The sequence below is a fragment of the Athene cunicularia genome, assembly GCF_003259725.1.
Source record: "Athene cunicularia isolate RWA chromosome 8 unlocalized genomic scaffold, athCun1 chr8_part1, whole genome shotgun sequence".
Taxonomy (NCBI): Eukaryota; Metazoa; Chordata; class Aves; order Strigiformes; family Strigidae; genus Athene; species Athene cunicularia.
In genome coordinates, this window is record NW_020799109.1 from 20,083,570 (window position 1) to 20,100,198 (window position 16,629).

Consider the following 16,629-nt stretch of genomic DNA (forward strand, 5'->3'; position numbering starts at 1 on the left):
CTAAGCTGTGAGATGGAGGTATTTAGATATTTATGTCTAACATAGCTACATGTATGCACAGCATAAATTTTGAAGTGTGCAAATAGCATCAGCACCATAATTCACACTTCATAATAACATGCATGCAGTTAAATTAACATATATAATCTGTATCATTTAAAAATAAATGACATTATGATTAATCTAGAAAACACATATCCAACCTTAGTCTTTGCTGTGCATTGCTGGTTTTCCATCAATAAACAGATTAAATGGAATTTAAGTTAATTAAGAAACAGCTAGGTCTTAGTCCAGGTTTGGGCATACACAATGAACTTCCACTGATTTAACAGAAGGTGACTGTGTGCCCATACAAATGGTCTGGTTATTTTGTGTTTGGACTCTCATAGTTCACAAGCAGCCAAGTCAAATTTCATCAAACAACACTGAAAACCAGCAATCTTTTCTATAACAATAAATAATACATGAAAATGTAGCCTCAGGATCTTAGGAAGGACTTATTGATGGTTCCCCTTATGAGCAATGCGCAGATACAGGGAACGCTGATGAGACTTCTTATTGTTCAGAGCTGTGGTTTCAAATGTTTTGGAGTCAAAGGCCATATGAAATGGCAAGCAATATTTTAATGAAGCTGGTTATTGGATATAGCCAAAGTGGAAACATGTTGAAAGAACTGCTGAAGAGATGGATATTTAAGAGTTTAAAATTAAATCACCTCTAATCATTATAGGGGATACCTTCCTAAGAACATGGGGGATTTAACAGCACAATTCCCAATGAAAGTACAAACACAGAACTTGGTGAGTCTGCTTTTGAAATCTTTCTACAGTATGTTGTGGGGTTTTATTTTAAATTCCATATATTCCAATGTCACTATACTCTTCACACACTGATATCTTTGTCATATCAACATCTGCCTAGAAAAAAACAATTAATATGAATATGTGGATCATAGCCAGCGGTTAGAAGATTGCAACAAGCAGAGTAATTAGATAATTCTTGTCTACTTGTATATCTGTATCAGGGATGTCTATAGCCACATTATTTGTATCCATCTGTCTCTATATAGCAATAATTCAATGTGTTTATATTGGAGTGATAACATCAAGAATGGAAACAAAATAAAAATATTAAGCAGTATTATTTCATTGTTCATAACTGCATTATCACAAAACTGAAGCTCGAAATACTGTGCTAGAGTATTTTACAGAAAGAAAGGAAAAATATCCATGCCCCCTGACTTCCAAAATCTGATTTTTAACTGATGAACTGTATAAATCGCCAGCAACATTGTGATTTTTGTTTCAGTAGTTTCTCCAGGGATTCATCATTGATGAATTTGTTCTCACCAGAAAAGCTAAATCCTACTCATTTAAAGATAACAGTATCTTCCACTAAAACTGTCTCTATCCAGATATAAAAAAGCATTACCCTGCCAATAGAGAACTGACAACATAATGAATCAACAATGAAAACCTTAAGCTGGGAGAGCTTTAAGGTGAATAAGTCTGTTTTGATTATAATTTATTCATGGATCAATCTAAAGGTAATTGAGCATATTATGAACTAAAAAAGGTGCTTGTTTCCTAATGGTAAAAAGTAGAGAGAATCCACCACTTCAAATTGCTGCAATTTTTATGGGCACGTCAGCAAGTAGCCTAACTGGTGGAACAGGCTAGTGAACAGGGAAGTGGAAGACGTGTCAGACGACCCAGACTTTATTTCTAACTTTGAAACTGATCTGCTCCTTATTCTGGGAAAGTCCACATACATCTCCATGATGTAGTCATGGGTTGCTTATTTGGGAGCTGTCTCTTACTAAGGGGCTGGATACTATTTAATGTTAGAAGACCCACATTTCAGCTGGCACAGTGTATTGGGTTTACATAGCAAAGTTTTGGTAGTGAAGGAGGCTACAGGGGTGCCTTCTGTGAGAAGCTGCCAGAAGCTTCCCCTATGTCTGACAGAGACAATGCCACCTGGCTCCAAGACAGACCAGCTGCTGGCCAAGGCCAAGCCCATCAGGGATGGTGGTAGAGCCTCTGTGATAACATATTTAAGAAGGGGGAAAAGAACCCCAATGCACTGACAGCCAAAAAGCAGAGTGAGAACATGTGAGAGAAACCACTCTGCAGACACCAAGGTCAGTGCAGAAGGAGGGGGAGGAGGTGCTCCAAGTGCCGGAGAGAGATTCCCCTGCAGCCGGTGGTGCAGCCCATGGTGAGGCAGGTTGTGCCCCTGCAGCCTACAGAGATTAACAGTGGAGCAGATACCCACCTGCAGGCCGTGGAGGAGCCCACGCCAGAGCAGGTGGATGTGCCTGAAGGAGGCTGGGACCCTGTGAGAAGCCCATGCTGGAGCAGGTTCACTGGCAGGACCTGTGACCCTGTGGGGGACCCACGCTGGAGCAGTCTGTTCCTGAAGGACTGCACCCTCTGGAAAGGACCCACGCTGCAGCAGTTTGTGAAGAACTGCAGCCCATGGAAGGACCCATGTTGGAGAAGTTCGTGGAGGACTATCTCCTGGGGGGGGGAGCCTGTGATGGAGCAGGGGAAGAGTGTGAGGGGTCCTCCCCCTGAGGATGAAGGAGCGGCACAGACAACGTGTGATGAACTAACCACAAACCCCATTCCCCGTGCCCCTGTGCCGCTGTAGTGGGGAGGATGAGGTAGAGAATCCAGGATGAAAGTTAAGCCCAGGAAGAAGGGAGGGGTGGGGGTGAGGTGTTTTAAAATTTAGGGTTTATTTCTCATTATCCTACTCTGATTTTGACTGGTAATAAAATTAAACTAAATTCTCCAAGGCATCTGTTTTGCCCATGACAGTAATTGGTGAGTGATCCTTCTGTTCTTATCTTGACCTATAAGCCTTTTTTAATATTTTCTCTCCTCTGTTCAGCTAAGGAGGGGGAGCAATAGAGCATCTTTGGTGGGCACCTGGTGCCCATGCAGGGTCAACCCACCACACACTGCCTAGGTACCATCATAAACCAAAAATCAGCAACAGTCTCCTACAGTACTCCAGTAGATCTGAAGTATATCCTGTTGGTATTCGCTGATGATGGGACATCTAAAATAACTCTGGAAAATAATAATCTTCATAAAAATTATTTTCAGGGAGCAATGGTCACAAGGTAAAGGAAGAACTTGCAATAAACAATTCTAGGGATCACTGGATCATTGAAATTTGAGGTAGCTCTATCATTTAGCTATGAGACAACATATTTCAAAAATACTGCTTCCCTCATTGTTCTGCTGCTTAAGGATACCAATTAAACTCAGACACCAGAGTGAAAAGAGCAGGCGTATTTTACTAGTGATAACAGTGTAATACAGAAAACATGCAGTAAGAAAAAGCAGAACAGTGCACTTAAAGCAGCAAACAGTAAAAACAGAGTAATGCATTAAATCATTACTACACAAGAGAGAGAATGGAGATTAAGAAAAATACATCACCACTTGCATATATTATCATCATCCAGATCCGCAGTCACTGGGCAGCCCCGGTCACAGCGAGGATTTGGAGAGCCTGTCCCGGCAAGTGGGAAATCCTACGCGGTGCATCCACCCATGGGTGAGGCTTTCAAAGTCGCTGTGAGCGGGTCCAGCCTTATATACCAGAGATTGACAAGCCAGAATAGCTGGCACCTTTGTTTTGAGCGGAAAATTTCTGGTTTCATTCTCCTGTTGGATTCCACCCAAAGCCTGGCCAGGGCTCAGGGGGGGAAACCAAGGGAGTTTCTAACAAGGCCAGATACTTGGGTTCTCAGCCTTGAACAAGGCCAAACAAGGGATGTTGGATACATTCTCTCCTCACTACTGATTATATTTTGTCTAAGCTGCATCTTTCACTAGTGAGCTTACATACTTTGTTAATGATTACTCACTAAACAGCTTTGGCTTGGGGCCTGTTGTTCAGGCTTCAGTACTTCAATGCTTTAACACTTTTTACATCAGAATAAGTGCATTGTTATAACTTAGTACAATACCTACTAGCACAACGGTTTTCAGTTATAAAATATACAGGATTCATCTATAGGTCAACTCTGGCTTGGGCCAGTTGTCCAAGCCTTAGCACTTCACTCTGTGTGAAGGATTTCCCATATTGGATATAATGTCATTATCCAATTTCTTTTACACTTGAGGGTTGCCTCCAGTCTGAGGTATGAAGATGTGTATGCATTCATTCTCTAAATTCCTCTTGTGCACTTTCAACATCTAAACAATTTGAAGTGACACAGTGATGTCCCTCAAGAATCTGGAAATGGAACTGAAGCCAAATTGTCTTACTTCACATACTTTATATTTTTCAAGCATAGATGTTTCATCCAGTTCAGCCCTCTGCTCAGAGCAGGGTCAGATACAGCAGGTTCCACCAATTTGTTTATGAGCATGCTATGGGACACAGTGTTTAAAGCCTTGTTAAAATTAACACCTACTGCTCTCTTCTCATCTGCCAAGCCAGTCATTGCATTGTAGTAGGTTATTGAGTTGGTCCAATGTGGTTTTCCCTTCATAAATCCATAGTGACTATTCCCTTCCTATGAAGAACAGTTGATCTGTAGTTGGCTTAGCTATCCTCCTGAAATACCACTCCCTTCTGTAAACGTGCACAAAAGCTGAGCTTCATCCCTTTATTGCCTTGGCAGGACTGCATCTGGGAAGGTTTCTCATTGGCTTCAGAGAACTGGGAAGACAACCAGCTAAGCAAGTAAAAACAGAGTGTAACAGCCTTGGAGGCTACACAGGCAAGTGACCACCTCAGACAGAGTTAAAGGTATAAAGACTGCAGACAAGAATGAATAGATTTGAAGAGGGTAATAGGTGAAGCAGGACCCCTGTAAGTAGGAGCATGGTACAGAAAGGCAATCAGATAAGGGAAACATTAACATTTAAGCAAGGTAGACAGCTGCCCTCAGCCAGGAGCTACAAGAATTTAAATCAGGTTTGTATGGGTCATTTTATATGCCCTCAGCACAAAGGTTTTAGTAATGTTTGACCCCCATTTGTTCATGTGGAAAACTTCTATATTTGATGTATAAAGTTTTCCAGAGAAACCAGTTTCAATTTTAATGATTTTTTCCAGTTGCTTCTGAATCCTTCAAGTTTATTTTTTCTAAAGTCTAATGTGCTCAAAATGGCTGCATATATCTAGAATCCTTATTATATGCTGCACGTACATGTGGCCTTAAACACACTTTACACTGCACAACAGTTTCCATTCAGTGGCCTGCCTCCACTCTCTTGCAACTTTACAACAACAACAACAACAACAACAAAAGATTACTGAAGTTTCCTGAAGTGGTATCTGCTTTCTTCCTTGTTATGGGAGAATACAATGAAACATGATGCTAACATTTCCAGAGAGGAAGAAAACACAAAGTCCCAGTACCAAAGAACAGCAACAGCAACAACAACAAAATCTTGTCACAATGACATGATAGCTTGTGCTCTTTCTGGGAAAAAAATCCCAATCCAACAATAAAGCCAAAAGCTAATTTCTGTTCCTCTGAACATGGCAAATAATGCACATATTCATATTCATAGATATATGGAGAGAATATGTGTACAAACTTCCCCCACTAATGGGGTAAACTGCTTAACTAATGAAAACTAAGTATGCACAGCAACAGGGAAACTGAAACTGCTAATTCTTATTCTTTTAGATGTTCTTACACTTTCAGACATTCAAAGCTAAATTATCTTAAATAGTTGCTCTTCTCTGTGTCAGTCGGGCAATGGTGATATATTGGCCCTTCCCATACACTGCATGATAAGGGCCTATGGCATGACCGAGTCATCCAGATAGCAGTAGGGTTCATGTCAAACCTCCAGCAGGGAATCCTATGTGAGTCCTTCCCATGGCATGCTGGCAGGCGGCATGCCATGGAGAGGATGGCATACTTCACTCTATCAGTTTCCATATGATAGTGAGCTTCTTGGGCCTACACCAGTTGTTACAGCCCCGAGGTGCTGTGGTTACATTACCAAGGAGCTGCAGAGAATTTGTCCCTTGTATTAAAGGGTTCACACATTCTCATGGCTCTGTTTCTTAGAGCTGAGACATTACTGGCATCACTGCCTTTAATGATGTGGAAATGCCTTCAAAATAAAGGACAGAACACAACAATTCTTCAGGAAAAAAAAAAAAAAAAGAACTCTGCCTTTCAGTTATTTTGAATTTTTTTTCCTGGAATTTTTATTTACTTTGTAAACAGCACTGTCTCAATAACCTCTAATTACTGCACATATACTTGCTTCTGTAACCTCTGCTCCCCACCCTGCGTGTGTATATACCATTGCATTTAGTTACTCAGTTATTCTGCCCTCTCTTTAGACCATGATTATTTAAAGCAGGTGAGCTAACCTCCAGCCCTGCAGTAATTCTGAGACTAAACAGAACATTAATGTGTGTTCTAGGAAAACATATTGCTGTAACCTCACCATAAGATATAGTATAATAATAAATAATAGTACCATGCTTGAGCGTGCAGATAAAACCATTATTTAAAATAACAATTATTTCTTCTTTCATAATTTTTCTAACACTGCCAAAATTTTCTCTACTAGCTCAAAATCACGATCAAATTATTCTTCATGTTCTATTTCAAATGTTTGGTTTTTAGCAGCTTATATATACCAAGTGAAGGATAAGATTTTAGGATTATAGGCTTATTATAATGCAGCAAAACCTTACATTCTACAAATGTACAAAAGTCATGAAATATTAATCAATAAAACAAAAAGGAGTTAATATTTGAAGCAAGCTTAGACATTTACAATCAAAAGCCAGGATGACATAGATGATAAAGAAAATGTTACCTTCTGGGGTGAAGAAAAGAAGATACTGATACACATTACTGTGCTACTTCATGAACATCTGGCAGTCTGTCACTTAATAGACAACAACATCTTCTCTAAACAGAAGAGACTTGAATTCATTAGGGATTCCTGTAGTACAGTATGTGCTTAACTTAAGTACCTGCTTTCTGTGATTTCCATAGATTACCATATTCATGACACTGTGGAGTGAAAGCATTCTTCTCACTCTCTAACCAGAACATGCAAAAGAAATTAAAACACTGGCAGGCACTTTGTCTCCAGTTTGTTGGACATGCGAGGAGAGGACTTTCCACCCATTTATGCAGATGAAATTCTGTCAACTAAGCAGCAGCATAACAAAGATGTCAGCAGAATGGCTATTAACAAATATCTGACAGGCAAGGAAATATAACTGTATTCAAATACATTTAGGAAATGTGTATAAGTTATCAGTTGAGCCTTAGTATTTGAAAAAACTTTGTGCAAAAAAGTTTTTGTACTTTTACTGGTACAGAAGTAAAAATACATCAGTCCAGTATTCACCTTTTTATGTGTATCTATATACCATAGTGTATATATATATACATTCACTTTATGTGCTCATCATATCAATATTATAAATTATCTGATCGTATGAAAAAATCCCATTTCTAGATACTTTTACCCACCTTCTCCTCCAAGCTGGCTGTTAACTGAGCTATTCAGAACAACCCTAAAACCATCTGTTTCTTTGGATTTAACCATCCACTTCTGGGGGTACATGTGCCAAGGAGATTGAACTCTAACAGTACCTAATGGCTGTCTGTTTTCTGGGTCCTTCCAAATAAGTTTCAGAGGTGCTATCTGGGCTATTAAAAGGAAAAAAAATAAATGTTTTCTTACAACTATGAGAGAACATGGATATCCTTGCTGCTATGGCTACGTTAATGGTTACCAACCAACCTGTCCATCACAGATGCGACTGATCCAGCAAGGTGAGTGGAGCTGTATTAAGCTGAATTTGCTAATTCCACTTGTGCTAAATGAGCTGGGTCAGGTACTTGAAGCAGCCTAGCCCCATTTCTAGAACTGTGAACCCCCATGAAGCTGCATTTAAAGAGTCTACATGACCCATGTGAACTTGTTCAGAAGCTCCTTGAGCAACCTGACACTACCATGCAGCCTGAGGGCAAATTACACCCTGTGGTCAGGATGAGGTGAAATGCACACTATCCACATCCTCTTTAGCTCTCCCACACTCCCTTCCAGCATACTTCTTGTGGAAATACAGCTCTAGACACCCTGCAGTATTTAGACATAAAAAATCTATGTATGCACCATGGCCATGTAATAAACGTACAGTCTAATCAGTTGTGCCCATCAAATTCATGCTCTCAGGTGAATGGGAGACTAGGCAGAGAGGGCAACCTGCAACCACCTCTTCCAGCCTCTGGAAGAAACCAAAGTTTTGAAAGCCACTCTATGAAGTTTTGAGAACATTCAGTAAAATAACCACTGCTGCTGTTGTGTGCAAAGAAAAGTGTGGTTTTGCCATTGCTATATGTGTCTTAGCTGCAAATTTACCCATCAAATACTTTTTGCTAACAGTTAAACCTTGCACAAGTGCTAAGAGCATACACTTTTTCCATCTGCTAGAATCTTTGCAAATTTTTGTTTTGATTTTTGTTTATCCTGCCTTTTTGTTTTGATGAGGTTTTTTGCATGGAAGCTCCAGATTTATTACTGACTTGCCTATACTGTAAACAGCACATCATTTCAATATATCTAGAAATAAACTTTGCTTTCCCCTGGTAGATTACACATCACATAGCTATACATATATTATTACACTAATAGATTACTTAAAAGCAAACCATTGCTAATAATTCCCAAGTAAACCTTCTTCCACTTCAGATTCATTGTAATCCATCTCTTATGGCAGATGAACTACAGTACTTATCCTCCTTCTGCACAGACTACAATGCTTTCCCTCATTCATCTCTCACACATAGTAATCCTTCCATCTCTACTTCACACAATCCTAATTTAAATGTAAAGTATTCTGTGCAGACAAATGAGCTCTAGTCAGCTTTTGCAGTTATGACCAAGGAGCTTACCACTGCCTTTTAGAGTCTTCAAACTCAACAATACAATGATTTTTATCATCACCTCAATAATCTAAACTCACTAAATTTCATGCTGAGAGTCATAATACAAATAGTTCTGGCATTAATAGGAAGTGCTTCCACCCCTAGATAGTCAAAACTCCCACTTCAGTTGGCGAGAAGTAGGATGAGAAAATGCTGAATGCTCTCCTATGAAGAGTTAGGGTATTCTGGTTTGATTAAGGCCTTCCAACAGTTTTGAAAATGTGACAAATCAACACATAACATATGACATTGAAAAGAATTATGAGAATATAGCCAGATGGTAAATTTGGAATGGTCGACGGAAAGAAAGTGATGAAGAATTTTGATAATTTTTAAACAGATCTGAAAAGAAATAAGTATTTGCTGAACTATTTAAAATGATTATATCAAACATGAATAAAATATCAATAACGCATTATGAAACTGATACCTTCATTAAACTGATATAAATGCTTTCTATATCACCATCAAGCAGTGAGGAGATGTCAATGTGTGGTACCAAAGTCACAGATGCTATATAAAAACCTAATGTAGACAAACACAAAAGCGCTCATTAGAATCAACCTTCCAAGTCCCCCACAGTGCCTCTCTTGCATATTTATCTGTCTTTATGACAGCAGTATAATATCTAAAGTATCATTGTATTCTGAAAATTACAATGGTCATATATTCTAAAATGCTAATTTGATTGGATTTTCACTCAAGTCAATCAGAGGAAGAATTTGATTTTAAAAAATCTAACGTGCAAATCATTAGAAATACGGATCACGGGCATACATCACTGTATTTTTAAAAACTGTCTTGTTTTAAATTACTATAATAGCTTTAAAATGAATTCTGATCATCTTGTTACTACAAGACTTCACTGATTTGTATGCAGTTAAGCTCGTGAGTAGATGAATTCAGCTTGCCCTCTACTATTAAATATAACCACAATTACATATTGCTTCAACAGGCCATCCACTTTTTCATTGGTTATGTGTTCCTTACAGATAAACAACGGAGATACATAAACCTTTCCTTTACATATCACTTTGCACTATGTACTCATTGGGCTATTTTTCAGGTCAAAGGGATTGGCATGGCACAAGAACTATGTAATTTATACTTGAAATGCCTGTACTGATCCTACAAGCTTTTATGCTTGGCTGACCTTTACACATACATGTAGTTACATTGGCTGAGGTTAAGCCTCCATGCAGCGACCGGGGGAACCAGCACCATGTCTCGCTGACTGACTGCAACCAACCCACTCTTTTTGGACACACACACATGGTTCCACTTGACTTCATCACAGGAGTTACAGGTACCCAATGAAAGATAAAATGGAGCATATAGTGTACACCTCTTTTGCGTTATTTGAAAAAACTCTCATGTCTTCAGCTGTTCTACACCCAGATAGTTCCAGAAAACATACCTCTTCATGGATGAGTGATCATGCAAGCCTACAGAGCTTCACTACTAAAAAACCTGCCATATTTTAAAATCTTATCCTCATTTAAATTGTAAAAACAAAATTATTTTTATTTCTTGACATAATTAATCTTGTTAAAGTTATGCTAGATATTTATAGTGATTCATCTAGAGCTCAATAGAAAAAGTCTATGGCCATTTCAACCATAAAACAGTAAGGGATGCAGATTTTTCTACTTAGTGCAGCTTCTCTACATTAATGCTGTCTACAGTAGTGCTACTGCTACAAAGGTCACAGATGACATAATTTATATTATTATAGATAATCCATGTCGTCTGTCTGCCTGGCTGTTTTTTCTCCATATTTTACAGATGTGTTCTGTATTCTGATGGAAAAAGCTCCTAGGAGATCTTCAAGTCTGAGCGGCTTAAAAAGGCAGAGGCAGTCACCACACAGGAGAGATTTGCTGCTTCTCCTCAGGAAGGCTGGGACCATTTCCTGCCTCCAGAGAAGATGCAGAGTGGTTCTGCATGAGCAATAAGTTTGTTCCCATGATATGACAGCAGGACAAAGCGCTTCCTATCAGGTATGCATCTGGGGTGGGGTGGCAGGGAGATGAGGCAAGGTAGCAAAATGCAGATTAGCCACATGGGCTTCACAGATAGCTGTGGCACAAACCCAGCTCACAGATGTAAAGTATTTAAGCAGCACTTGATTTTGCTGGGAATAGAGCACGGTTGCCCTCCCATGCTCCATGACTGCCGGAAATGCTTGGTGTGGAGCTGGAGTGCTCACTGACCAGGCAGGGGGAAGGAGAGGGGGCAAGGCTGTGACGGGGAGCAGTAGACTGATGAATGATGGGGCTCTCCTGGGCAGCAGCAGCACCCACTCAAATCTCCTGCTCCCCCCATGCCACCCCCAGGCTGTTTCCTGCTCTGACAGTAATTTGACTGATGCAGCAGCTCGTGCCCCTCAGCCACCGATTCAGGCTATCTACAGGCTTAGACAAATATTTTTCTATGCTCAGATGTCAGAAGTGAGAGAATGCACCTCATTCCAGCCTTTAATTCTTCTTCCAGATGGATTATTTTCTGTAGAGAGACTGGCTGTGACACAGCTGTTGCAGTGGTGTGGTGTTTAACAAGTCAGCTACAAAGGCTGTCAATGGCATGTTCATGAATTTGTGTTCTGTCCCACTGACCAAGCCCTGGTGAAAAAGGTGCCTCCTTATCCTCTTTATCTGCTTATATGATGTAGACATTTGGGGTGAGACTGGAAAATACAGTCATCCACTCCTGCTTTAGACAAATTACAGGGTCTCTTCAATGTGGGTGGCTTGCACTCAAGTTCATGATTTATCTTGGGGAAAATGTTTGATCTTGGCAGAGTCCTGGGTCATATTTCTTGGTGGTTGTTAGCCTGCTGATCATCATATTGCCCTTTGATTTCTTTTGCTATTCCTTTCCCCATTGTCAGCCATAATACTTCCTGAGGCAGCAAGCACTGAGGTGTACACATGTCCTGACATCAGTATGGCACCAGGCTACTGTGACTGCTTTCTGTGAGAGCCACTTTTCCACTGAAGGATGTCTTCACTTTTTTAAAAAAATTGCAACTTCAGTTCTTGACTAAGTTTTGCTATTCAACTTGCTGCAAGGGGATGGTAATGACAGCAGTGATGAGAATTCATAGAATTATCGAACGGTTTGGGTTGGAAGTGATCTTAAAGATCACCTAGTTCCAGCCCCCTGCCATGGGCAGGGTCACCTTCCACCAGCCCAGGTTGCTCACAGCCCCGTCCAACCTGGCCTTGAACACTGCCAGGGAGGGGGCAGCCACAGCTTCTCTGGGCAACCAGTGCCAGTGTCTCACCACCCTCACAGTAAAGAATTTCTTCTTTAGATCTAATCTAAATCTCCCCTCTTTCAGTTTAAAACCATTGCCCCTCATCCTATCACTGCACTCCCTGATAAAGAGTCCCTCCCCATCTTTCCTGTAGGGCCCCTTTAAGCACTGGAAGGCTGCTCTAAGGTCTCCCCAGAGCCTTCTCTTCTCCAGGCTGAATAACCCCAACTCTCTCAGCCTGTCCTCACAGGGGAGGTGCTCCAGCCCCCTGATCATCTTTGTGGCCTCATATAGGCCTGCTTAAGCAGGTCCATGTCCTTCTGATATTGGAGGCCCCAGAGCTGGACACAGGACTGCAGGTAGGGTCTCACAAGAGCAGAATAGAGGGGGAGAATCCCCTCCATTGACCTGCAGGTCACACTTCTCTTGATGCAGCCCAGGATATGGTTGACTTTCTGGGCTGCGAGCACACATTGCTGGTTCATAGTCAGTTTTCCATCTACTACATCTCCCAAGTCCTTCTCCTCAGGGCTGCTCTCAATCCACTCTTCACCCAGCCTGTGTTTGTGCTTAGGATTGCCCTGACCCATGTGCAGGACCTTGCACTTGGCCTTGTTGAACTTCATGAGGTTTGCCCAGGCCCACCTCTCCAGCCTGTCCGGGTTCCTCTGGATGGCACATCCCTTCCCTCCAGCACATTGGCTGCACCACACGGCTTGGTGTCATCAGCAAACATGCTGAGGGTGCACTCAATCCAACTGTCCATGCTGCTAACAAAGATGTTAAACAGCGCTGGTCCCAAAATCAACCCCTGAGGAATGCCACTTGTCACTTCCCTCCCCATTGAGCTGGACTAGATTTTTATTCTCAGGTTATTTGTATGACTGAACAAGAAAGAGACAGGCTCCACTGTCTCCAAACACAGTTTGGTAGTGGGGCTGTCAGAGTGCCTGATTCTGATGACACGATCTGCAGCAATTGCTGAAAAATGATTGTTGAGTCACAGAAGTCTGACTAATATAGTAAAGGTTAGGTTATGAGATTGCTTGTTAAAAATCAGGTCCTTTGCTCTACTGTTCCTCAAAGTCTGTTACGAATGCAATGATTTTTTATGTCTCTCCTTTCTGTTCAGTCTGTGTTTCTCCAGGGGTAATGCAACTCTCTGCACTACTTGATGCTCCCCAGTACACAGTCATCCTTCTGAAAGTAGGATCCTGTCCCAGAATAGCTTTCACAGGCGCCCAGTGGCATTTCTGCTCAGGGATCAGGGTGCTGTAACTTGAACACATATTACACAATTCCACTTACCTGTGGGGTTGCAGTACTCCAGGACATCATGGGAGTTCTCCCTGCTCATATGGCAAATGTGAAAGTTCAATGGGCATGAGCTGACACTAAATTTTCGCCTTGTTCAAACACTCCTTTGAGATTCTTTTGTAGCCTCTGCCTCAAACTGGCAAAACCCCAGCTTAAATAATACTTATGTTGAATCTCCTAATTTTCTCCATTTCTATGATTTTGAGACTCTGACATTCTTGTTCAGTCATCCTGGTTTTGTGTATGGCAGCCTGGTAAGAAGACAGGGATGTATATCTCAATCCCTTTCCAGATGTCGAGCAATGCACACTACTGCAGGTTTAGCAGAATTCCCTTGTGGTTACTAAAGGGGCGCTAGTTCCGGCTTTATAAAACACTTTTTAAAATTGATGGTCATTTTGTATTCGTATAGTTTCCTGCCCTTGAAACATAAGGATTGAAGCTTTCAGTTGCACACATTACTCCAGTATGTCTCAGCTGGGCTGCTCCTACACTCTGCTGGTGGATGTAGAAGCCTTTTTGGAGGAGCTGTGTTCTATGTATGCCTCATGCAAACAGTAGTGCCTCCCTCGCCCTGCCTTGTGTAATATAATGTACATGCTGCAATGCTGCACTGTGGGATATTTTGTACAGCTCCTTTATATATGAGAAGACTCCAGTGAATTACAGCAGTTGTATTCATAGTGAGGTTTTGTTTAGTAATCACCTCAGGAGACTGTACAGATCTGAAAAGCATGGAAAAGTATTGTGAGATGGTTTATGAATCCCACTAATCTCCAAACTGACTTACCTATTTTCAGGTGTGGGTCTGTCCTGCATGGTTTTCACTTTTTAGGAGCTGGGTAATAGCCTCTGGGAGGTCAGCAATTATCCCAGTGCTCCAGGAGTCAAATGCAATTTCATCTCATTTTATTTCATTTTAGATTTATTGCCTTGGCCATTTCAAGCAGATAGATGAGAACGTAATCATGACCAGCTACAGCTTTTCTTGTTCTGTTTCTGCATCTATACAGCTACGGCAGCAATCCCAGCCAGCCCTTTTAGTTCTTCTTGCTGATACTGTTCGCATTTTTTTTTACTACAGGTTTGGCATCAAATTGAGTTTTCTTCCACCTGTATCCATGCTAATGGATGCTCAAAAGTTACTGAGGTAGTTACTTTAATTCTAGTATCTAATACATTTGCAAATATATGAGTATTATATCAGAAACTGAAACTACTTTTACTTTTTAAAGATGGAAAGCATATTACCACCTGCAGGTCTGTATAATGCCCTGTTAAATTGCTAAAAGACTATGCATATGTGCAGCTTCCCATCTTCTCAACAGCTGGCTTGCTGCCCATCTGACCTGTGGCTCTGGAAAACCTCAGCAATGAGACTTATGCCCTCTTGACTTTTCACATGCCTTATTGCTTTTTCTCTGAGTGCAGAGGACATTCTATTAAGCAAGTGCTCTCCTGGCTGCATTGCTGTATCCATTTCCAGCTGTCATCTGCCTAGAAGACATCCCAGACCTTTAAAACACCATGTAGATAATTTGCTACAGGGGTCTTACAGCTTACTACCTATTCGAGCTAAGTTTTCTAACTTTTTGTATGTAACTTTTATGAATTGTTTGCCCCAGTTTAGTCACATGCTCCATTCATTCACTTGATTCAGTTAAAAGTAGTGTGTTATCTGTACTTCCTGATATTTTAAGTTTTCATCTTTTCTTGGTAATTTACATTGTCCTGCTGGTATTTTGATTGTTCTATTGTATAATATTATGCTGTACATTTTTGTCAGCAGTTTTAGATTCTCACAAAATGCCAACAGTCTCTGTTATCTAGCATTTACTGATGTTTAACCATCCAGCTGTTATTCAAACTCGTCTCTGCTTTTGTGCTGCTGCTCTTGGTTTAAAGTTCATGCTTGTGCAAAGGGCACCAAAAGTTTATTTTTGCTCTTGTGTAGTGCATCAAAGCCAGATATGTGCAAAATTACATTTTCTGAGTCAGTTTGTTTTCCTGATGTGGTGCATTTTCTCGTTTTGCTATTGTAAGCAAGCTTTGGCAAAACAATTTTCTTGCCAATACAAAGAATCCCATATGCAAGTCAATTACCAGTAGATTTTTCTTTGCTTTGTGCTACTGCATTTATGTTTGCACAAAATTTTTCCTTGTCTATGCAAACATTTTCTTTTCTGAGTGGTTAAAGACTTCTGTCTCTGTTCCACCGATGGCTGGTCTCGGCTTGCCTGCTAATTGTGCACATTAGCTCTGCATTGCTGTAATGCTGCTGCAGGAGCTCTCCAGGTGCCTCTACATGAGTGTTTTAGTTTAAGTAAAATCTCCTGATTATCCCCTCATACTGCACTTTGGTTCTTATGGCAAAGCAGTCTCAGAAAGCACAAACTGGATTTTATTTTGGATTAAATGAAACCAGAATGTGTGCCCCAGGAGTGCACTAAAATGAGCTCCAGATGCTAATGGGCATTTAGCCCATGAGACCAGACTAGAGCTAGAACACAGTAAAAAACCATGGAACACATATTGTATGGACACCAGTCTGCACCATCATCCATTTAATTCTGCACTCCATTCCTATTTGGCATATTTGTCTGCCCTACTTCTTAATGTAAACATAGCTTCTGAGTGCTCTCATTTGAATAACTGCAACTTTGTCCCACCTACAAACTGAAGTAATCCCATTAGTATGCCGTGAATTCATGGGTTAGATGTTCTATAACATTCAGAAAGAGTGAGCTGTCATTTTTTTAGACTGTCCATACTTGGATAATACATGCATACACATGTATATTAGTCACACCATACAAAAATATGTGTATTAGTCACACATATTACATTACATTATATTTTAGATAGAAGATATTTCTGGAGATTTTATCAAAAATCTCACCTTTTTTTTTTTTTTTTAATTTATTTTTTTTTATTTTGGGGCCTCAGGCTGTGAGAGTTCTTTTTCCCAGTGCAATTTTCACTAACATCCAATATAGCTCATTTTTATGTCCATCTGTCCATCTTTCATGTCCACTCAGATACTGCTACAATAATAGCGCTTTTTTTTTTTTTTTTTTTTTTTTTTTTTTTTTTTTTTTTTTTT

At 40.4% G+C, this 16,629-nt stretch overlaps 1 protein-coding gene and 1 long non-coding RNA gene across 2 annotated transcripts in view; both read right to left on the reverse strand.

The window, feature by feature from the left end:
* Nucleotides 1-16,629, reverse strand: part of DPYD (dihydropyrimidine dehydrogenase) — a 349,307-nt gene that overhangs the window by 18,294 nt on the left and 314,384 nt on the right. The gene's annotated exons all lie outside the window — the stretch shown is intronic.
* Nucleotides 2,471-16,629, reverse strand: part of LOC113483157 — a 23,392-nt gene continuing 9,233 nt past the window's right edge. Inside the window, exon 3 of the long non-coding RNA XR_003398968.1 lies at nt 2,471-2,613. This is a non-coding gene — a long non-coding RNA (uncharacterized LOC113483157). The remainder of the gene's footprint in view (nt 2,614-16,629) is intronic.